The sequence below is a fragment of the Scyliorhinus canicula genome, chromosome 13, assembly GCF_902713615.1.
Source record: "Scyliorhinus canicula chromosome 13, sScyCan1.1, whole genome shotgun sequence".
Lineage (NCBI taxonomy): Eukaryota > Metazoa > Chordata > Chondrichthyes > Carcharhiniformes > Scyliorhinidae > Scyliorhinus > Scyliorhinus canicula.
The window spans coordinates 10,370,944-10,394,038 of NC_052158.1; the positions used below are offsets into that span (position 1 = coordinate 10,370,944).

Here is a 23,095-nt window from a genome sequence, read left to right on the forward strand (position 1 = left end):
GTGAGGGGAAATTGCGTGGACTGGATCAGTGGGCGGGCCTTGTCCGCGTATTGTGGGACCCACTGGGCGTAGTAGGAAAAGAACCCCAGGCATCGTTTGAGAGCCTTAGGGCAGTGGGGGAGGGGAAGCTCCATGAAGGGGCGCATGCGGTCGGGATCGGGCCCCAGTAGTCCGTTTAGGACTACGTAGCCGAGGATGGCTAAGCGGTCTGTGCTGAATACGCACTTCTCCTTGTTATAAGTGAGGTTGAGGAGAAATGCGGTGTGGAGAAATTTTGCAAGGTTGGCGTCATGGTCCTGCTGGTCGTGGCCGCAGATGGTGACATTGTCTAAGTACGGAAACGTGGCCCGCAGTCCGTACCGGTCAACCATTCGGTCCATTTCTCTTTGAAATACCGAGACCCCGTTAGTGACGCTGAAGGGAACCGGAAGAAATTGATACAGTCGACCGTCTGCCTCGAAGGCAGTGTAGGGACGGTCCGATTTACGGATGGGGAGCTGGCGGTAGGCCGATTTCAGGTCAATCGTCGAGAAGACCCGGTACTGTGCAATCTGATTGACCAGTTCAGATATGCGAGGGAGGGGGTACGCATCGAGCTGCATGCACCGATTGATGGTCTGGCTGTAGTCCACGACCATCCTGTTTTTCTCCCCAGTTTTAACCACCACTACTTGGGCTCTCCAGGGGCTGTTGCTGGCCTCGATAATACCCTCCCGAAGCAGCCGCTGGATTTCGGACCTGATGAAGGTCTTGTCCTGGGTGCTGTACCGTCTGCTCCTGGTGGCGATGCGCTTGCAATCTGCAGTCAGATTGGCAAAGAGGGAGGGAGGGTCAACCTTGAGGGTCGTGAGGCCGCAAACGGTGAGTGGGGGTAGTGGTCCGCCGAATTTGAGGGTGAGGCTCTGTAGGTTACATTGGAAATCCAGGCCCAGTAAAAGTGAAGTACAGAGGTTGGGGAGAACGTACAGGCGGTAACCGCTGAATTCAACGCCTTGTATGGTGAGGTTGACCAGACAGAAACCCCGGATCGGGACAGAGTGGGATCCAGAGGCCAGGGAAATCCGCTGGTTGGCGGGATGGACCGCAAGGGAGCAGTGCCTTACCGTGTCTGGATGGGGGAAGCTATCGGTGCTCCCGGAGTCAAGTAGGCAGTAGGTCGCGTGGCCGTTGATGAGCACCGTCGTTGAAGCGGTAGCCAGGTTGTGAGGACGGGATTGGTCGAGCATCATGGAGGTGAGTAGCGGGCGAACGTCCGAAGAGTCCGACGAGGAGCGGCGGCGACCCGGGTCCCATGGTCCAGTCCCGAGGGGAGGACAAAATGGCGGCGTCCGAAGTACCTGCGGGGGAGAAGATGGTGGCACCCAAGCAGTGCACGATGTGGGAGTGGGGCAAGATGGCGGCGACCATGGAGCGCACATTGCGGGTGCGGGGCAAGATGGCAGCGCCCACTTGCCACACGTGGACTTGGGGGGGAAGATGGCGGCGCCCATGGTGTGCACATTGCGTGGGTGGCGCAAGATGGCGGCGCCCACTGGCCGCATGTGGACCTGAGGGGAGAAAATGGCGGCGCCCACTGGTCGCACGTGGCCCCGGGAGCAGCAGACGGCGGCAATCATTGCGCGATCGGCTGAGGAAAGGGGGAGAGGTCGGGCGCGATAGCGGCAACAGCGCGGGCTTGACACACCGCTGCAAAGTGGCCTTTCTTGCCACAGGATTTACAGGTCACGGCACGGGCCGGGCAGCGCTGGTGGGGGTGCTTCTGCTGGCCGCAGAAGTAGCAACGGGGACCCCCAGGGTGCGCGGTGTGGCGAGCATTGCAGGCATATTGCGTGGAAGTGGCCCCAGTCGGGGGGTTGGTTGCGGGATCCACGCGGGGTAGGATGGGTGGGCTGCGCGGCAGGTGGGGTAGGATTGTACGTTACGTGAAGCGACCATCATGTAGAGCGCTAAAGCCTTTGTCGCTGTTAGGTCGAGCGCGGTCCCTTCCAGCAGTCGTTGCCGGATGGGATCCGATGCAATCCCCGTCACAAATGCATCTCGCATGAGGAGATTGGAATGTTCCGTGGCCGTGACGGCCTGGCACTCGCAATCCCGTACTAGAGGGATAAGGGCCCGCCAGAAGTTCTCGATCGACTCACCCGGTAGCTGGACGCGAGTGGCGAGTACATGCCTCGCAAACAGAGTGTTCGTTGGCTTGACGTAATTTTCTTTGAGAGGTTCCATGGCGCGTGCGTAGTTCAGCGCGTCCTGTATCAACAGGAACACGCTGGAGCTCAATCTGGAGTAGAGGAGTTGAATTTTCTGAGCCTCCGACGGTGCAGGGTCCGCTGAGGCTATGTAGGCCTCGAAGCAAGCCAGCCAGTGATTAAAGTCTTTTCTGGCGTTTGGCGATTGCGGATCCAGCTGCAAGCGATCAGGTTTTATTCTGATGTCCATGATGCGGAAAATCTCACTGTAATAAATTGTAGCGCTAACAATTGGACACAAAGACTCGAATCGGTACAAGAGAGGCTTTATTACCGTGAGATGTTTATCCTCCGACTGCAGCTGGTAGAATGGCAGCTCATATTTATACTGCTCCCTGTGGGCGGAGCTGGCCAGCAGGGGCTACTGACAACCTGTAGCACAGGTACTCACATATTTACACAGTGGTGGATCACCACAGGTTGATGGAACAAGATGGCAGCGTAAGAAGCCATTTTGGAGGGTCCCTGAATAAAGAGAAACCCCGGAGTGCAGGGGCTCACCCACGTGAGTTGGTGGCCATATTGGGTGTCCCCTGGACAAAGGGAAATCCCAGAGCGCAGGGCCCCAGCCTCGTGGTGAAAATGGCGACTGGGGCCATTTTGGATGGCCCCACAATAAAGGGAAACCCCGGAGTTCAGAGGCGTATTCACCAGGTAAGTATGGTTGATCCCGCAGGAGTGGGAGGCCAGAAACCGCCCCCCCCCCCCCAACCAGGGTAGTCACCTGGAACGTTTAGGTCCTTAACGGTCCAGTGAAAAGATCCAGAGTCTTCGCCCACCTGAAGAGTATGAAAGCCGACATAGTCTTCCTCCAAGACACACACCTGAGGGAGACTGTGGGTAAGAAAGGGCTGGGTGGGGCAGACGTACCATCACTGCTACAGGATGAGGGATAGGAAGGGGTAACCATATTGATAATTACGAGGACAGTGGGCGACATGATGGCACAGTGGTTAGCACTGCTGCCGCATGGCGCCAAGGACTCCGGTTCGATCCCGGCTCTGGGTCGCTGTCCGTGTGGAGCTTGAACATTCTCCTTGTGTTTGTGTGGGTCTCACCCCCACAACCCAAAACATGTGCAGGGTGGGTGGACTGGCCATGCTAAATTGCCCCTCAATTGGAAAAAAATCATTGAGTACTTTAAATTAAAAAAACTAAGAGGACAGTGTTCATGGCAACAAAAATGATTGTGGACCAAGGGAGACGTCATGCTCAGCGGTGTCCTAGATGGGGCACCGGTGGTCCTGGTAAATGCGTACGCACCCAACTGGGATGACATGGAATTTATAAAGAAGACCATGGCGGAAATCTCCAACATTGATACACAGTGAGAAATTGGGGGGACTTTAACTGTGTACAGGACCCACTGACGGACAAATCAAACCACAGAATGAGGAAAACAACAGGAATGGTGAGGGAACTGGGAACGTTCATGGAGCAGATGGAGGCAGTGAACCCAGTGGTTCCTGCACCCAGGTGAGAAGGAATTCTCATTCTACTCACCAGTACATAAAGTCTCCACCCGAATAGAGTTCTTTGCAGTGGGGAAATCGGTGCCACCAGAAATAGTCAGGGCAGAATATTCCATTTGTAATCTCCGACCACACTCCACACTACATGGATGTGAGGTTGGAGACGGACCGTGCCCAACACCCCACATGGAGGTTGGACATAACCCTCTTGGCCGACAAGGTCTTTTGCCATCAGCGAGTATGTTATGAACTTCCAGAACGGAGAAGTTTCACCTTCCACCTTCTGGGAGGCACTGGCTGGTGATTAGGGGAGAGATTATAGCCCACAAGGCTCGTAGAGACAGGAAAGACAGGGCGGCTCGGCAGCAACTGATCGTCTCCATCCTGGAGGTCGACAGACGGTATTCTGAGGCCCTGACCGTAGAGCTTCTGGCAGAGAGGAGGAAGCTACAAATGGACTTTAACTTGCTATCCACCAGGAAGGCAGTGCACCAACTCTGTCAGGCATGGGGGACCTTATATGAACCAGGAGAGAAGGCTAGCCACCTGCTGCCTCACCAGCTGAGAAAGCAGGCAGCCACGAGAGAGAGAGCCCAGGTAAAGGACAGCAGAGGTAACTGGTAGCCGAACCAAAAAAGTTCAATAAAGCATTTGAAGCCTTCTTCCGAGTGTCATGTGAGAGTACCTTCAATAAATGGGTGTTTAAGAAATGTACCTTTAGGAAATAGGTGTTTATCAGTGATGTCAGAGTGTGGGTGGAGCTGGGCTGTCTGTCAGCTTTTTACTTTAGTTTTAGGCTGTTTGCTGCAGGATGTGTTTTAGTTTTGTTTTCAGAGCTGGAGAGCTGCAGTCAGCTCTCCAGCTCTCTCTGTAATCTAAAAACTGTAATTCGATCATGTGGTGATTTAAAACTCAGAACTGCTCTCAGTAGTGACTTTAATCTGATGTGCTTCTGTTAAAAGTTCTTTTTTAAATCTTATGGATTACTGAAGGATTATTTAGTGTGGTATTCTTTGGGGGTTGTTTTTGAATTAATTGTTGTTAAGGTGTTCACTGTTTGTTTTAAAAAGTTTAACTTGAGTTCACAGAATAAACATTGTTTTGCTTTAAAAAATACTTTTCCATTTCTGCTGTACCATACCTGCAGAGTAGGCCGTGTGCCCCCCCATACCACGATCTATTAAAAGCTGTGGGTCAGGTGAACTCCATGATACACTTTGGGGTTCTCTAAACCCTGGCCCACAACACGAGTGCTGTCCACCTTTGAGCAGCCCCCACCCCCGATGAGGATTTGGGTATGAAATGGCTCCTTGACAGACTGGACATGCCAGTTTTGGGGACGACAGATGGGGGGAGCTGGATGCCCCAACAGAACTGGAAGAGGTCATGGAGAGCATCAACTCCAAGCAGCGGGGAAGACGTTGGAAACCCGATGGGTTCCTGTCGGACTTCTACAAAGATTTCTCACTGGTTCTCACCCCACACCTGCAGGAGATTCTTACAGACTCACTAATGTGCAGACTCCGCACAGACAGTGATCCAAGCCGGGAATCCAACCTGGGACCCTGGAGCTGTGAAGAAACTGTGCTATACAACTGTGCTACCATGCTGCCCAGAAGACCAGACAGTCATTGTTAAGGGTAGACAGCTAACTGCGAACATCAGACGGTTGCAGCTTCTGAGTGAAACCAGATGAAACATGACTTTGGTTTAACCGACGTGTTCACCATGGCCCCCATCTGCGGCAACCACAGGTTTCCACCAGCCATGCCAGACGCCACCTGTAAGAGGTGGAGACAGGACGGGGGATACGAGTAGTTCGAATCATCGGGTCATAGAATTTACAGTGCAGAAGGAGGCCATTCGGCGCATTGAGTCTGCACCACCCATGGAAAGAGCACCCCACTCAAGCCCATGCCTCCACCCTATCCCTATAAACCAGTAACCCCTCCTCACGTTTTGGACACTAAGGGCAATTTATCACGGCCAATCCACCTAACCTGCACATCTTTGGACTGTGGGAGGAAACCGGGGCATCCGGAAGAAACCACCGCAGACAAGGGGAGAATATGCAAACTCCACACACTGACAGTCACCCAAGGCTGCAATTGAACCAGGTCTCTGGAGCTGTGAGGCAGCAGTGCTAACCACTGTGCCGTCATGCCTCCCAAGGTTTAGGGTTTCTACACAGGACACAGAGTTGTGACGTTAGAAGAGCTGATGGAGACACTGGAACTACCGAACAGACAGGATCTCTGATATTCACAAATCCAAAACTTTCTCCGCAAGGAGATGACGAGGTACCGGAGGACCCTGAGAGACACAAAGTTGGGGCAGCTACTGGACACAGACAGTCTGGAAAAGGGGAACTGCAGAGACATATACGGACAACGTTTAGAAAGGACATGCTCCCCACTGGACGGAAGAAGTGGGAAATGGGAGGAAGATTTAGTTACAAAAGTAGGGTGGGGCCTCTGGAGCGAAACACTAAACAGGACCAACTCCACCTCCTCCTGCACAAGGCTAAGCCTCATTCAGTTCAAAGTGGTGCACAGAGAACATCCAACAAGAACCCAAATGAGGAAGTTGTTCCTGGAGTTGGAAAACAAATGCGAATAGTGCCAAGGAGGCCCAGCCAACCATGCCCACATGTTCTGGGCCTGCCCCAGATTTGTCGGGTTCTGGACAGCCTTCGGCGAGGTGATGTCCAAGGTTGTAGGGTGAGGTTGGAGCCATGCCCGAGAGTGGCAATCTTTAGGGTATCAGAACCACCAGAACTACAAATGGGGAAGAGGGCTAATGCTCTGGCCTTTGCTTCCCTAATCGCTCGCCAGAGAATCCTGCTCAGTTGGCGATCAGCATCACCACCCACAGCTGCAGGACAGGCTGGCAGACAGAACGGAATTTCTCCATCTGGAGAAGATTAAGTACACCATTCGAGGGTCAGAAGAAGATTTCAACAATGCGTGGGGGCCATTCATCAGCCCGTTCCAAGACAATGGGGGGGAGGGGGAACGTGGTGGGAATGCACAGGAACCAGCAGGGCCACAGAAAACAAACAGGAATGAAGGGGGGGGGGGTCAAAAGGGGGGAGAGACCCAAGGAAACGCCGAAGGGGAGCCCAGGAAGAGACTGACACGGTGACCAGAGGGCCCCTCACAAAGCTCTCAGAGTAAAACATACGCCTGAACAAAACATCTGTGGTGAAAGGAAGGGCCCAGGATAGGACCCGGAGACAGCAGAAAAGGGGGGGGGGGGGGGGGGGGGGGGGGGGGGGGGGGGAGTGGGGGGCAAAGGGGGGCGTGGCGGGGGACTGCCGAAAAGGATAATATGTGTCAATAATAATTGTTTCATCCATTTCTTGCCCAGTGTAAAAATGCAAACTTCAACAAAAATATATTTTTTTAAATGTTAAAAATTTCAACATTTACATACGTTCTAAAACTTCTAACAGACAAATTTATTGCACCTTTTTTTAACATACAGGATTATTGAGGATTATCACACACTCTCAGTATCCGCTGCCGCCCTGTCTATCGGAAAGTTCAAAGGCCCTTTACAGTACACAGCGTGGAGAGAAATGAGAAACTCCATTAACCCCGGTAAAACTCTTCTATTCATTTTCCTGATTTTAAATCCAGTTGTGACTGGACTAAAGGGTCTCCAAGGTCCCAGATTAAATATTCACTTTGCCGGTTGTTAATCCTCGGGAGCCTCTCCATTCTTATATTTTACTCTCTGTGGGTTCCTCTGGGTGAGTGTCTGAAGCCATCAGCACCGTGTGTCAAAGCAGTGAAGGGATCTGTATAACCAGAGGAATAGAGCACCAATCTCAGGATGGGAAACCCAATTTGTAGAGGAGACTGGACTGGTCCCGTCTATCATTCTGGGGAACATTTTTTATCATCGTTTATCGGGAAGACATTCAGACATTAGAGAGCAAGTGTTAAACGGCAGAGAATCTGGTTGGTGGAATTGGAGACCTTCATCAAGAGTAGGGGCTGCAGAAACTGTGAGTCTGCACTGGATAAGGGAGGGAGTGTGGTGATCTTATTGAAATGTTCAAGGTTCAAAACAGAAGGGAGAATGTAAAAATCCACAGGTTTAACACAGTCACAGACTCCAGATCAAAGTAGGTATAGTTTTAAATCTAGAATAGGGAGTTAGTATTGAGTGAGGTTGATGTTTTGAGTGACTCCATTGATGGAGCAGGTAGTGAACCAGTGAAGCCGCTGTTCACTCTGTGAATTTGCTCAGAGGCCCAGTCCATTCTGAGGGCTGATCTTCAGAACAATATCACTGTCCACTTTCCCACGGGTTTGCAGTGTGGGAAGATGTTCTGTGGTTCCTGAGGAGGGGCCAGGAGACAGGAAATCCTCCTCTGACTCCGGTGAGGAGGGTAGGGGTGACATGAATATACAGCGGGGGTGAGAGAGGGAAAAGAGCGGCGAGCAGCAGTAAGAAAAATCTCACCTCCTGGTCACAGAGAAAACATTACAACATAGGGGAAAAAATAGACCTTGAACTGAAAAACTGCCCTCATTCCGACAATGTGACCCAAAACACTTCCGTACCAGTGGAATATTGTTGAGGAACAGTCACTGTTGTAATGTAGGAAATTAGAAAACCAATTTGTGAACAGCAAAATCCCAGAAACAGTGTTGGCCAATCATGGAGTTTTCTGTTTTGCTGATGTTGTTTGTGGTATAAATATTGGCAGGACATGGAGAAATTGAACTCTTTACATCATTTCCGATGGAGTTTCCGGAGGTCACTTTCAGGCCAGTGATTCAAACATTCTACAGACTGTTCCTCTGGGTGGGGCATCACCATCCAGTGGCAGATCAAGATTCTGTTGACTCCCCATCTGAATCAAATGTCTCCAGTTTGTGTCGACAATGAGGCTTCTTCTTGTCTTCAGTGTGGGAACACCGGATACATATTTTGCAGCTGCTACATAACTGCAGAGGGTTTGGAGACATTAGTGGGAGTTGGGTAGTAAGTACTGAGAGTGAGTTTGGTGACCTTGCTCTGTTTACTGTGTAAATCTGGAGGATTCTGAAATGCAAATCACTCCAAATAGTTTATGTGGAGGGTGTCAATAGTAAGGGATGGTTTTTGCCTGAATAATCTGGGTCATTCCCATGTTCACCACACCACATTCCCACCTGTCTCCTGCGTGTCCCTGACAGACACCTTGAACATCCGTAATTGCAGACAACCGAGTTGTAGGGGTGGGGAGGGGATGGTGCGGGGGTGGGGGAAGAGGGGGCGACATGCAAAGTGAAATTGGTGACCCCAGAGGTCATCAAGGAACTCAAAGGGGATTATAAAAAGGTGGATGCCTTTGGAACTCCTCTTTGAGGTTCTGTTTCCTGGGGAAGCAGTCAAGTGGAAAATCGAGATGTTGTTTATCCTTAGAGGCGTTCAGAGGGTGAGAGAGACAAAAGGAAATGTCCTGACTCGAGAAAAGCAAATAGAATCTGCTCCTGCTGCTGATGATCGGGGTCATTGATTAGTAAGTTTGCAGACGACACAAAGGTTGGTGGAATTGCGAATAGCGAAGACGACTGTCAGAGGATACAGCAGGATTTAGATCGTTTGGAGACTTGGGTGGAGAGATGGCAGATGGAGTTTAATCCGGACAAATGTGAGGTAATGCATTTTGGAAGGTCTGATGCAGGTAGAGAATATACAGTGAATGGTAGAACCCTCCAGAGGATTGAAAGTCAGAGAGATCTAGGTACACAGATCCACAGGTCACCGAAAGGGGCAACACATGTGGAGAAGGTGGTTAAGAAGGCATACGGCATGCTTGCCTTCATTGGACGGGGCATTGAGTGCAAGAATTGGCAAGTCATGTTGCAGCTGTATAGAACCTTAGTTAGGCCACACTTGGAGTATAGTGTTCAATTCTGGTCGCCACACTACCAGAAGGATGTGGAGGCTTTAGAGAGGGTGCAGAAGAGATTTACCAGGATGTTACCTGTCATTGAGGGCATTAGCTATGAGGAGTGGTTGAATAAACTCAGCTTGTTCTCACTGGAACGACGGAGGTTGAGGGGCAACCTGATAGAGGTCTACAAAATTATGAGGGGCATAGACAGAGTGGATAGTCAGAGGCTTTCCGCAGGGGAGAGGGGTCAATTACTAGGGGGCATAGGTTTAAGGTGCGAGGGGCAAGGTTTAGAGAAGATGTATGAGGCAAGTTTTTTACACAGAGAGTACTGGGTGCCTGCAACCAGCTGGCAGAGGAGGTGGTGGAAGCAGGGACGATAGTGACATTTAAGGGCATCTTGACAAATACATGAATGGGACTAGAGGGATACGTACCTAGGAAGTGTAGAAGATTTTAGTTTAGTTGGGCAGCATGGTCGGCACGGGCTTGGAGGGCCAAAGGGCCTGATTCTGTGCTGTACTTTTCTTTGTTCTTTGTTCTTTTGTTTGTCAATATCAAGGAGGGTCTCCAAGAGGTGAAGAGTCAGCATGTCAGGCAGATGAACTTAGCGCTTGGATTAGTACTTGGAACTATGATGTTGTTGCCATTACAGACACCTGGTTAATGGAAGGACAGGATTGGCAGCTAAACATTCCAGGGTTCAGATGTTTCTGGCGGGATAGAGGGGGATGTAAAAGGGGTGGAGGAGTTGCGCTACTGGTTAGGGAGAATATCACAGCTATACTGCGGGAGGACACCTTAGAGGGCAGCGAGTCTATATGGGTAGAGATCAGGAATAAGAAGGATGCAGTCACAATGTTGGGGGTTCACTACAGGCCTCCCATCAGCCAGCGGGAGATAGAGCAGATAGATAGACAGATTTTAGAAAGGAGTAAAAGCAACAGGGTTGTTGTGATGGGAGACTTTAACTTCCCCAATATTGAATGGGACTCACTTAGTGCTCGGGGCTTGGACGGGTCAGACTTTGTAAGGAGTATCCAGGAGAGCTTCTTAAAACAATATGTAGATCGTCCAACTAGGGAGGGGGCTGTACTGGACCTGGTATTGGGGTATGATCCCGGCCAGGTGGTAGAAGTTTCAGTAGGGGAGCATTTCGGGAACAGTGACCACAATTCAGTAAATTTTAAAGTACTGGTGGACAAGCATAAGAGTGGTCCTAGGGTGAATGTGCTAAATTGGGGGAAAGCTAATTATAACAATATTAGGCAGGAACTGAAGAACCTAGATTGGGGGTGGATGTTCGAGGGTATATCAACATCTGACATGTGGGAGGCTTTCAAATGTCACTTGAAAGGAATTCAGGACCGGCATGTTCCTGTGAGGAAGAAGGATAAGTACGGCAAATTTCAGGAACCCTGGATAACGAGAGATATTGAAGGCCTCGTCAAAAGAAAAAGGAGAGAGACTCCGGTGGTGGCTATGAGGGAGTAAGTCGTACACTTGGTGGCTCCCACTCTGGCTGGACTTTTGGGCCTTTCCCCTGACTTTTTTTCGATTTTACGCGCTGAATTTGAAGGCAAGGGCAATTGGGCACCTGTTCCACACATTGGTGTATGGAACAAAGAACCAGAAGGACACAATAAGGTAGAAATAAGAAGACAAGGGCTGGGTTGAGGCTGCAGCAGAAGACAATATGGCTAATGACCGGACCTCTGGTGTGACGGCCCAGCCATCAACGGAACAGTTGATGCAGGTCATCCAGGATGGTTTTGCTAAGCAGAAACGGGACTGCCTAGATCCAATAAAGGAGTTGATCGATCGGCTGGAGCACAGACTGGACGCCCAGGATCGGGCGACCCAGAAGCTGGAGAAAGCTGGCGGATCAGGAGGAGCACCAAACGGTGGTGGAGCTGGAGGATCAGCAGAAAATTCTTCTGGAGAAGGTAGAGGACCTGGAGAACAGGTCCCGTCGGCAGAATTCTAGAATTGTTGGTCTCCCGGAGGGGGCTGAGGGAGTTGGTGTTGGCGCTTATGTTGCGAGTATGTTCCAGAAGCTTTTGGGGGATGGGGCTGTTCCCCGACCGTTGGAGGTGGACAGGGCGTACAGAGCGCTGGCGAGGATGCCGTGTGTGGGGGACCCTCCAAGGGCGAAGGTTGTCAGGTTCCACAGGTTCCTGGACAAGGAGTGTGTTCCCCAGTGGGCCAAGCGCATGCGGAGCTGCAAGTGGGACAACAGCATCTTGCACGTTTACCAGGATCTGAGCGCGGAAGTGGCCAGAAAGAGGGCAGGTTTCAACCAAATCAAGGCAATCTTGTTCAAGAAGCAGGTGAAGTTTGAACTGTTATACCCGTCGCGTCTTTGGGTTACATACGAGGACCAGCACCATTATTTCGAGATGCCCGAGGACGCAATGGACTTTGATAGAAGAAAAGGGCTGGTGCCGAACTGAAAACTTTTTGATTCAAGTTGCAACTGTTTGAGTGATGTTTGTATGTTTGTCCTATTTTTTCTCTTCTGTATTGGAGTTCTGATGGAGAAGGAGGAAATAAAAGTTATTTGGTTTTTGTGTTTTCTGTGTTTTGGTGGGGGTGGTTGGCAGTGCCTTTTACTTTGTATTACTTTGAATTGCACTACTGTGGGGGTTTCCTTTGTGTTTATTTTTACTGGGCGATTGTTTGGGGATGGTTTAATGAGAGAAGTGCTTTCGATGAGTGGGGGGGGGGGCGAGTGAGGGAACAATAGGTGGGAGACTTCTTTCGCCGAAGGCGAGGGCCACCAGGCTAGCTGGGTGAGCTAGTCTACGGAAACAAAGTGGGGGGTGTGTATATGGTTAGTTTATGGCATGGGTTAGGTTACAGAGTGTTGTTGCTGGGGGAGGGGAGGGGAGGGGTGTAGTTGCTCTGCTGACAAGAGAGTGACTTGGGTCGAGGGACAGAGAGGAAGTCGGGGGTGGGGACTGCCGGGAGGCGGGCTGATGGAGGCACGGTGCATGGGCTGGAGGTTGGCCCAGGAAAGGGGATGGCTGATCAGCGGGGGGAGGGGGGGGCACAGTGCCCCCAACTAGGCTGATCACTTGGAATGTTAGAGAGTTAAATGGGTCGGTCAAGAGGGCACATGTGTTCGCGCATCTGAGGGCTCTGAAGGCGGGTGTGGTAATGTTGCAGGAGACACACCTGAGAGTGGTGGATCAGGTTAGATTAAGGAAGGGTTGGGTTAGTCAGGTCTTTCATTTGGGGCTGGGCACAAAGACTAGAGAGTTCGCAATTTTGATTGACAAGCGGGTGCAATTTGAGGTGGGCAGTATAGTCTCGGACGGGGGAGGTCGTTATCTCATGGTCCCCGGTAAGCTGGAGGGGATGAAGGTAGTTTTGGTTAATGTGTATGTGCCAAATTGGGATGATGTGGAATTTATAAAGAGATTGCTGGGGAAGATACCTGACCTGGACTTGCACAAGTTGGTCATGGGAGGGGATTTTAATACAGTTATCGATCCCGGCCTGGACCGGTCGTGTTCAAAATCGGGTCGGGTGCCAGCAATGGCAAAGGAACTGATAGGGTTCATGGAGCAGATGGGGGGGGGAGGGGGAACGGGTAGATCCATGAAGATTTAGGCAGCCGACAGGGAAGGAGCTCTCTTTTTACTCACACGTTCATAAGGTTTATTCCCAGATCGATTTCTTCACCTTGAGCAGGGATTTATTGGCAGGGGTGGTGGATACGGGGTATTTGGTGATTACTATTTGGATCATGCTCCACATTGGGTTGAACTGCAGGTCAGTGAGGAAAGTTTTCAACGCCTGCAATGGAGGTTAGAGGTTGGGCTGTTGGCGGACGAGGCGGTGTGTGAGAGGCTGAGGAAATGTCTGCAAAGTTACCTGCAGGTCAATAACACGGGGGAAGTCTCAGCGGCGGTGGTCTGGGAGGCGCTGAAGGCAGTGGTGAGAGGAGAGCTGATCTCGATTCGGGCTCACAGGGACAAGACAGACCGACTGGGAGAGGAGATCTTACAGATAGACAGGAGGTATGCGGAGACCCGGGGACAGAGCTCTTAAGGGAATGTCAGAGGCTGCAGGCTGAATTCGGTGTGCTGTCCACAGGTAAGGCAGTGGAGCAGCTTAGAAAGGCGAGGGATGTGATCTACAAACACGGGGAGAAAGCCAGCAGAATACTTACACAGCAACTTAGAAAGAGGGAGGCGGCTGGGAAATAGGGAAGGTAATTGATGGGGAGGGAAACTTGGTAGGGGATTCGGCAGGGCTGAACAAGGCATTCAGGGACTTTTACAGTAGGCTGTACAGGTCGGAACCCCCCATGGGGCCGGAGGAGATGAGGCGCTTTTTCGACGGGCCGACTTTCCCAAATGTGGGCAGAGAGCTGGTAAATGGACTAGGGGCCCCAATTAGGGCCAAAGAGATATTTGAGGGTTTGAAGACCATGCAGTCAGGTAAAGCCCCGGGGCCGGATGGGTACCCGGTGGAGTTCTATAAAAAGTTCTCTGGGATAGTGGGTCCGGTGCTGGTCAAGGTTTTTAATGAGGTGAGGGACAGAGGGGTTTTGCCCCCCGACGATGTCACAGGCCACTATCTCGCTGATATTGAAACGGGACAAGAACCCGGAGCTATGTGGGTCCTATAGGCTGATATCCCTGCTGAATGTAGATGCCAAATTTCTGGCCAAACTTTTGGCCTCCAGGATTGAGGATTGTGTGCTGGACGTTATTATAGAGAACCAAACTGGGTTTGTTAAGGGCAGGCAGTTGGTGGCCAACGTGAGAAGGCTGCTAAATGTGATAATGATGCCCCCGGAGAGAAGGGAGGTGGAGGTAGTAGTGGCAATGGATGCGGAAAAGACTTTTGACCGGGTGGAGTGCGACTATTTATGGGAGGTGCTGGGACGATTTGGATTCGGGGGGGGGCTTTATCGACTGGGTCTGGCTGCTCTATCAGGCCCCGGAGGCTAGTGTAAGGATGAATAGGACGATTCCTGACTACTTTTGATTGTGCCGGGAGACAAGACAGGGATGCCCCCTCTCCCTACTGCTGTTTGCGCTAGCTATAGAGCCGCAGGCAATTGCTCTGAGAGCTTCAAGGGCTTGGAAGGGGCTAGTCCGGGTGGGGTGGGGGGGGTACCGGTGGAACAGAGAGTCTCGCTGTACGCGGATGACCTGCTCCCATACGTTTCAGATCCAGGGGAGGGGATGGGCGAAATCATGGGAATTTTAGTGGAATTTGGCCAGTTCTCGGGGTATGAACTGAATATGGGGAAGGGCGAGATGTTTGTAGTTCAGGCGAGGGGTCAGGAGGGACGGCTGAGGGAGCTGTCGTTTAGGTTAGTAGGGGATAGTTTCAGGTATTTAGGGATATAAGTGGTGCGGGACTAGGGCTGGTTACATAAGCTGAACTTGTCCCGTTTAGTTGAACAAATGAGGGACGAGTTTCGGAGATGGGATGCGCTCCCGTTGTCGCTAGCTGGGAGAGTGCAGACGGTAAAAATGACCGTCCTCCCGAGATTTTTGTTCGTATTGTTCATTGAAGGGAGCGTTCCGAGCATGGAGGAGAAGTTTGGGTTGGCAAGGTGGAACGATTTTAGATATTTGCAGGTGCGGGACTTTCTGCGCAGTCAGGTATCAGCCTTCCCACTCCTGCCACTAAGGGGGATCCAGGACAGGGTAGTTTCCAGAGGACGGGTGGGGGAGGGGAGCGCCTCAGACATCTACTAAGAACTCATGGGGGCGGAGGAGACGCAGACGGAGGAGCTGAAGCATAAGTGGGAGGAGCAGATGGGAGGTGAGATAAAGGATGGCCTGTGGGCGGATGCGTTGAGCAGAGTCAACGCGGCCGCAACATGTGCCAGGCTCAGCCTGATCCAATTCAAGGTTGTCCACCGGGCCCGCATGAGTAGCTTCTTCGGGACAGAGGGCAGGCCTGCAAAATGTGAGGGAGGACCAGCGAACTATGTCCACATGTTCTGGGTGTGTCCAAAACTCAGGGGATACTGGGGGGGGGTTCACTGATGTCATAGAACGATACAGCGCAGTACAGGCCCTTCGGCCCTCGATGTTGCACCGACATGGAAAAAAAAAACTAAAGTCCATCTAACCTACACTATGCCCTTATCATCCATATGCTTATCCAATAAACTTTTAAATGCCCTCAATATTGGCCAGTTCACTACTGTTGCAGGTAGGGCATTCCACGGCCTCACCACTCTTTGCGTAAAAAACCCACCTCTGACCTCTGTCCTATATCTATTACCCCTCAATTTAAGGCTATGTCCCCTCGTGCTAGCCACCCCCATCCGCGGGAGAAGGCTCTCGCTGTCCACCCTATCTAACCCTCTGATCATTTTGTATGCCTCTATTAAGTCACCTCTTAACCTTCTTCTCTCTAACGAAAACAACCTCAAGTCCATCAGCCTTTCCTCATAAGATTTTCCCTCCATACCAGGCAACATCCCGGTAAATCCCCTCTGCACCCGTTCCAAAGCTTCCACGTCCTTCCTATAATGAGGCGACCAGAACTGTACGCAATACTCCAAATGCGGCCATACTAGAGTTTTGTACAACTGCAACATGACCTCATGGCTCCGGAACTCAATCCCTCTACCAATAAAGGCCAACATACCATAGGCCTTCTTCACAACCCTATCAACCTGGGTGGCAACTTTCAGGGATCTATGTACATGGACGTCATGTCCAAAGTATTGAAAACAAGGGTGGCGCTGAGTCCAGAGGTGGCGATTTTTGGGGTTTCGGAGGACCCAGGAGTCCAGGAAGAGAAAGAGGCTGACGTTCTGGCCTTTGCTTCCCTGGTAGCCTGGAGACGGATACTGCTGGCTTGGAGGGACTCAAAGCCCCCGAAGTCGGAGACCTGGTTATCGGACATGGTGAGCTTTCTCGGCCTGGAGAAAATTAAGCTCGCCCCGGGAGGGTCGCTGTTAGGGTTCGCCCGGAGGTGGCAAACATTCATCAACTTCATCAGAATTAATTGTCAGCAGAGGGGAGAGGTGGAGGGGGGGTTAGGGTAATGTAGAATAGGGTGTCAATTAGGCGGGTCCTTGTGGGTTGGGAGTCAGCTATTGCACTATGTGTATTGTTCTATATATTGTTTTATATTGTTGTTGTTTGCAATGCCAAAAAATACCTCATTAAAATTGTTTATTTAAAAGAAAGAAGAAAAAGGAGGCATTTGTCAGGGCTAGAAGGCTGGGAACAGACAACGCCTGTGTGAAATATAAGGAAAGTAGGAAGGAACTTCAGCAAGGAGTCTAGAGGGCTAAAAGGAGACACGAAAAGTCATTGGCAAATAGGGTTAAGGAAAATCCCAAGGCTTTTTACAGGGATATAAAAAGCAAGAGGGTAGCCAGGGAGAGGGTTGGCCCACTGAAGGACAGGGAAGGGAATCTATATGTGGAGCCAGAGGAAATAGACAAGGTACTAAATGAGTACTTTGCATCAGTATTCACCAAAGAGAAGGAATTGGTGGATGTTGAGTCTGGAGAAGGGTGTGCAGATAGCCTGGGTCACATTGAGATCCAAAAAAGAGGTGTTGGGCGTCTTGAAAAATATTAAGGTGGATATGTCTCCAGGGCCTGATGGGATCTATCCCAAAATACTGAAGGAGGCAAGAGAGGGAATTGCTGAAGCCTTGACAGAAATCTTTGGATCCTCACTGTCTTCAAGTGATGTCCCGGAGGACTGGAGAATAGCCAATGTTGTTCCTTTGTTCAAGAAGGGTAGCAAGGATAATTCGGGGAACTACAGGCCGGTGAGCCTTACGCCAGTGGGAGGGAAACTCCTGGAGAGAATTATTCAAGACAGGATCTACTCCCATTTGGGAGCAAGTGGACATATTAGCGAGAGGCAGCACGGTTTTATGAAGGGGTGGTCGTGTCTCACTAACTTGATAGAGTTTTTCGAGGAGGTCACAAAGATGCAGGTAGGACAGTGGATGTTGTCTATATGGACTTCAGTAAGGCCTTCGACAAGGTCCCTCATGGCAAACTGGTACAAAAGGTGAAGTCACACGGGATCAGAGGTGAGCTGGCAAGATGGATACAGAACTGGCTCGGTCATAGAAGGCAGAGAGTAGCAGTGAAAGGGTGCTTTTCTGATTGGAGGGCTGTGACTAGTGGTGTTCCACAGGGATCAGTGCTGAGACCTTTGCTGTTCGTAGTACATATAAATGATTTGGAGGAAAATGTAACTGGTCTGATGAGTGAGTTTGCGGACGACACAAAGGTTGGAGGAATTGCGGATAGCAATGAGGACTGTCAGAGGATACAGCAGGATTTAGATTGTTTGGAGACTTGGGCGGAGAAATGGCAGATGGAGTTTAATCCGGACAAATGTGAGGTAATGCATTTTGGAAGGTCTAATGTAGGTAGGGAATATACAGTGAATGGTAGAACCCTCAACAGTATTGACAGTCAGAGAGATCTAGGTGTACAGGTCCACAGGTCACTGAAAGGGGCAACACAGGGGGCGAAGTTAGTCAAGAAGGCAAATGGCATGCTTGCCTTCATTGGCCGGGGCATTGAGTATAAAAGTTGGCAAGTCATGTTGCAACTGTACAAGGTGCTGGACAAATGACAAGTTCACTTGTGTGTCCTGGCAGGCAATTGTGATGAGGCCCAGTGTGTTAAATTGGTAGAGGCACTCTGGTCCAGAGCATCAGATCAACCTGATTCAGGTGAGCATCAGTGCCCTGAACAAATAACTTCTGGTACTTTAATGACCGTCATGTATTACATCATCCTTTTACAATTAAAGGGATTATTCTGGATTTTTTTTGTTCATTAACTATCTTATGAAGCACCAAGATCAGCTCCCAAATTCCCCAATCTTTCCTCATATCCATACCTAACCTGCACGTTCTCCCCGTGTCTACGTGGGTTTCCTCCGGGTGCTCCGGTTTCCTTCCGCTACCAGAGGAGGTGGTGGAAGCAGGGACGATCGTGACATTTAAGGGGCATCATGACAAATATATGAATAGGATGCGAATAGAGGGATCTGGACCCCGGGAGTGCAGAAGATTTTAGTTTAGACGGGCAGCATGGTCGGCACAGGATTGGAGGTCCGAAGGGCCTGTTCCTGTGCTGTACCGTTGTTTGTTCTTTGCTCTTTATGAAATGAAATGAAATGAAAATCGCTCATTGTCACGAGTAGGCTTCAATGAAGTTACTGTGAAAAGCCCCTAGTCGCCACATTCCGGCGCCTGTCCGGGGAGGCTGATACGGGAATTGAACCGTGCTGCTGGCCTGCTTGGTCTGCTTTAAAAGCCAGCGATTTAGCCGAGTGAGCTAAACCAGCCCCTATGACTCGCTCTTCGCTGCAGAGGCTCCAAGATTATCATTCATTCCAGACTCCGCTCACGTTTCATCTTCCACAGGTTACAGAGAGAGAGAGACAGAGAGATAGAGAGAGAGACAGAGAGAGAGAGAGAGAGATCTGTGTTGAACAGCCTGAAGGAAGAAGTTGGTTCAGTGAAATCATCGCAGTCTGACATACTGAGGATCAGCAAATCCTTTTGTGTCAGATTGTGCGACATGAAGCCCACAGACAACACCCCCCACCCCCGTCCTTACTGTCCTCTATCACAGAAATCTTAGATGACACGATAAAAAACACTCATTTAGGACGGGTTGGCACAAACTGCCAGCTCCTTGAGAGGAAGTGACCGTTCATCAGGTCATTTGTGTTTGACTCTGTGAGACTGGATCAGTCCAGTGTGTGAGAGTTTGATTCTGACTGATAAGATTTTAGAATCCATGAGGAAAGGCTTCCTCACCTTCATCTACAAGTGGAAGGGGAGAGAGAGGAATTAGAAATTGGTGACATTTCACTGCTTAACATGGACAACAGAATTCTGTCCAAGGTCATCAATCGAGTCAAGTCTGCTCTAGAGTTGGTGATCTACTTTGATCAGACCTCTGCTGTATCTGGAAGGAAGATCTCTGATAGCCTTGTGCTCCTCAGGGATACAATCACCTGTATGTGGGTCAGGATGTAGACACCTGCCTCATCAGCTTGGACCAGGGGAAGGCCTTTAACAGAATATCACACACCCACATGGTCAATATGCTCTCCAAAATGAAGTTTGAGGAGTAAATCTGCAAATGGATCCAACTGCTCTCTCCAAACGAAAATACCGCAATTTCCATCAATGTGTGAAACTGAAAAGCTTTCCAGTTAAATCTGGAATCAGACAGGGCTGTGTTCTCTCTCCGATCTCGTTCCTGTGCTGTCACCTCCTGTTAAATTCCTATTCAGATTTTTAAGGCCCATTTCAAATTCCCAATCTCGATCCCTCTGTATTTATAATTGATCTCTGACCTTACATTCTTCTACAAAGTCTTCCAGAAATTAGCACTTCTGAAATAAATGTCCAATTTTTCTGCACGTCGATGTTTGAACCACAGCAACCAGATTTTCATCCCAATCACAGCCCAGAATGGACCCAATAAATGAGACACATAACGAGTATAATACATTATCCCTCCTCATCCCTCTGAACCTCTCTGCAAACATTGACATGGTCAACACCACCATTCTCCTCCAAACTATCTCCTCTATTGTCCGACTCTGTGGCTCTGTCTTTATTTGGTTCCACACTTGCCAATTCTATCACAGCCAGAGTATCTCCAGCAATAGTTTCACTTCTCACCTCCATACTGCTCCCCACAGACTCAAACATTTTATCCTTGATCACCTCCTTTTCCTGATCTACTTGCTGCCACTTAGTAACCTCACCCACAGAAAGAGGGACAGTTTTCAAATGACACCCAATTCTACCTCTCCATTACCTCCCTTGACCCCCCCCCCCCCCCCCCCCCCCCCCCCCCCCCCTCACTGCCAGTGTCTTGTCAGCTGATCTGCAGCTCCAACAACACGAAAGAAGCTCAACACCATCCAGGACAAAGCAGCCCGTTTACTCGCTCCCCCTTCCACAAACATGCAATCCCTCTAACAAGGACGAACAATGTCAGCCGTGTGTACCATCTACAAGATGTACAGCAGAAACTCGCCAAGGCTTCTTAGGCAGCACTTTCCAAACCCACAACCGCTACCATCTAGGAGGACAAGAGCAGCAGATGCCTGGACACACCACCACCTGGAAGTTACCCTCTCAGCCACACACTGTGCTGACTTGGAAATATATCGCCATTCCTTCATTGTCACTGGGTCAAAATCCTGGAACTCTCTCCCTAACAGCACTGTGGGTGTACCTACACCACATGGACTGCAGAGGTTTAAGAAAGTAACTCACCATCACTGTCTCCCACCCCTGCTTTCTCCCACCCCAGCCTATTTAGACCTTTTCCCCTCTCCATCACTCTATGCCTCTCCCCTTCTGCTCCCTAATTCTCTCTGCTCTCCCACTCATCCAGAAGTTGCTGCCAGCCATCTCCCATTTCCATAAGACCATAAGACATAGGAGTGGAAGTAAGGCCATTCGGCCCATCGAGTCCACTCCGCCATTCAATCATGGCTGATGGGCATTTCAACTCCACCTACCAGCATTCTCTCCGTAGCCCTTAATTCATCGCGACATCAAGAATTTATCTATCTCTGCCTTGAAGCCATTTAGCGTCCCGGCCTCCACTGCACTCCGCGGCAATGAATTCCACAGGCTCACCACTCTCTGGCTGAAGAAATGTCTCCGCATCTCTGTTCTGAATTTACCCCCTCTAATTTTAAGGCTGTGCCCACGGGTCCTCATCTCCTCGCCTAACGGAAACAGTTTATTTGCGTCCACCCTTTCTAAGCCATGTATTATCTTGTAAGTTTCTATTAGATCTCCCCTTAACCTTCTAAACTCCAATGAATACAATCCCAGGATCCTCAGGCGTTCCTCATATGTTAGACCCGCCATTCCAGGGATCATCCGTGTGAATCTCCGCTGGACACGCTCCAGTGCCAGTATGTCCTTCCTGAGATGTGGGGCCCAAAACTGGACACAGTACTCCAAATGGGGCCTAACCAGAGCCTTGTAAAGGCTCAGTAGCACATCACTGCTTTTATATTCCAACCCTCTTGAGATAAATGACAACATTGTATTCGCTTTCTTAATCACGGATTCAACCTGCATGTTTACCTTTAGGGAATCCTCGACTAGCACTCCCAGATCCCTTTGTACTTATTATGAATTTTCTCACCGTTTAGAAAGTAGTCTATGGTTGGATTCTTTTTTCCAAAGTGCAAGACCTCACATTTTCTCACGTTGAATTGCATCAGCCATTTCCTGCACCACTCTCCCAAAATGTCTAGATCCTTCTGCAGCCTCCCCACTTCCTCAGCACTACCTGCCTGACCACCTAACTTCGTATCATCGTCAAACTTCGCTAGAATGCCCCCAGTCCCTTCATCCAGATCATTAATATATATGGTGAACAGCTGCGGCCCAAACACTGAACCCTGTGGAACACCGCTGGTCACCGGCTGCCATTCCGAAAAAGAACCTTTTATCCCAACTCTCTGCCTTCTGTCAGACAGCCAATCCTCAACCCATGCCAGTAGCTCACCTCGAACACCATGGGCCCTCACCTTACTCAGCAGCCTCCTGTGTGGCACCTTATCAAAGGCATTTTGGAAATCCAGATAGACCACATCCACTGGGTTTCCCTGGTCTAACCTACTTGTCACCTCCTCAAAGAATTCTAACAGGTTCGTCAGGCACGACCTCCCCTTACTAAATCCATGTTGACTTGTTCTAATCCGATCCTGCTCTTCCAAGAATTTAGAAATCTCATCCTTAACGATTGATTCTAGAATTTTACCAACAACCGAGGTTAGGCTAATTTGGCCTATAATTTTCCATCTTTTGTCTTGATCCTTTCTTGAACAAGGGGGTTACAACAGCGATCTTCCAATCGTCCGGGACTTTCCTGACTCCAGTGATTTTTGAAAGATCTCAACCAACGCTTCAGCTATTTCTTCAGCCACCTCCCTCAGAACTCTAGGATGTAGCCCATCGGGGCCAGAAGATTTGTCAATTTTAAGACCTTTTAGCTTTTTTAGCACCATCTCTTTTGTAATGGCAACCATACTCAACTCAGCCCCCTGACCCTTTATAATTTTTGGGATATTACTCATGTCTTCCACTGTGAAGACAGACGCAAAGTACTTATTAAGTTCTCCAGCCATTTCCTCGTCTCCCATCACTAGCCTTCCAGAATCAGTTTGAATTGGCCCAATGTCTACTTTGGCCTGTCGTTTGTTTCTTATGTATTGAAAGAAACTTTTACTATCATTTCTTATATTACTGGCTAGCCTGCCTTCATATCTGATCCTCTCCTTCCTTATTTGTCTCTTTGTTAACCTCTGTTAACCTCTGTCTTTCGCTGCAGTTTTCTCTCTCACCTCCCATTCCTCTGCCCTCTGTCCCCTCCATCTACACCCCTTCTGCCCACCACCCACAACTCTCTCCTCGCCATCTCACACATGCTCTGCTCCCTGTACATCCTCTCTCCCACTGTC

At 50.0% G+C, this 23,095-nt stretch overlaps 1 protein-coding gene across 1 annotated transcript in view; it reads left to right on the forward strand.

The window, feature by feature from the left end:
* The window catches only part of LOC119976468 (zinc-binding protein A33-like), a 99,174-nt gene that overhangs the window by 12,215 nt on the left and 63,864 nt on the right, over positions 1–23,095 (forward strand). The window lies entirely within an intron of this gene.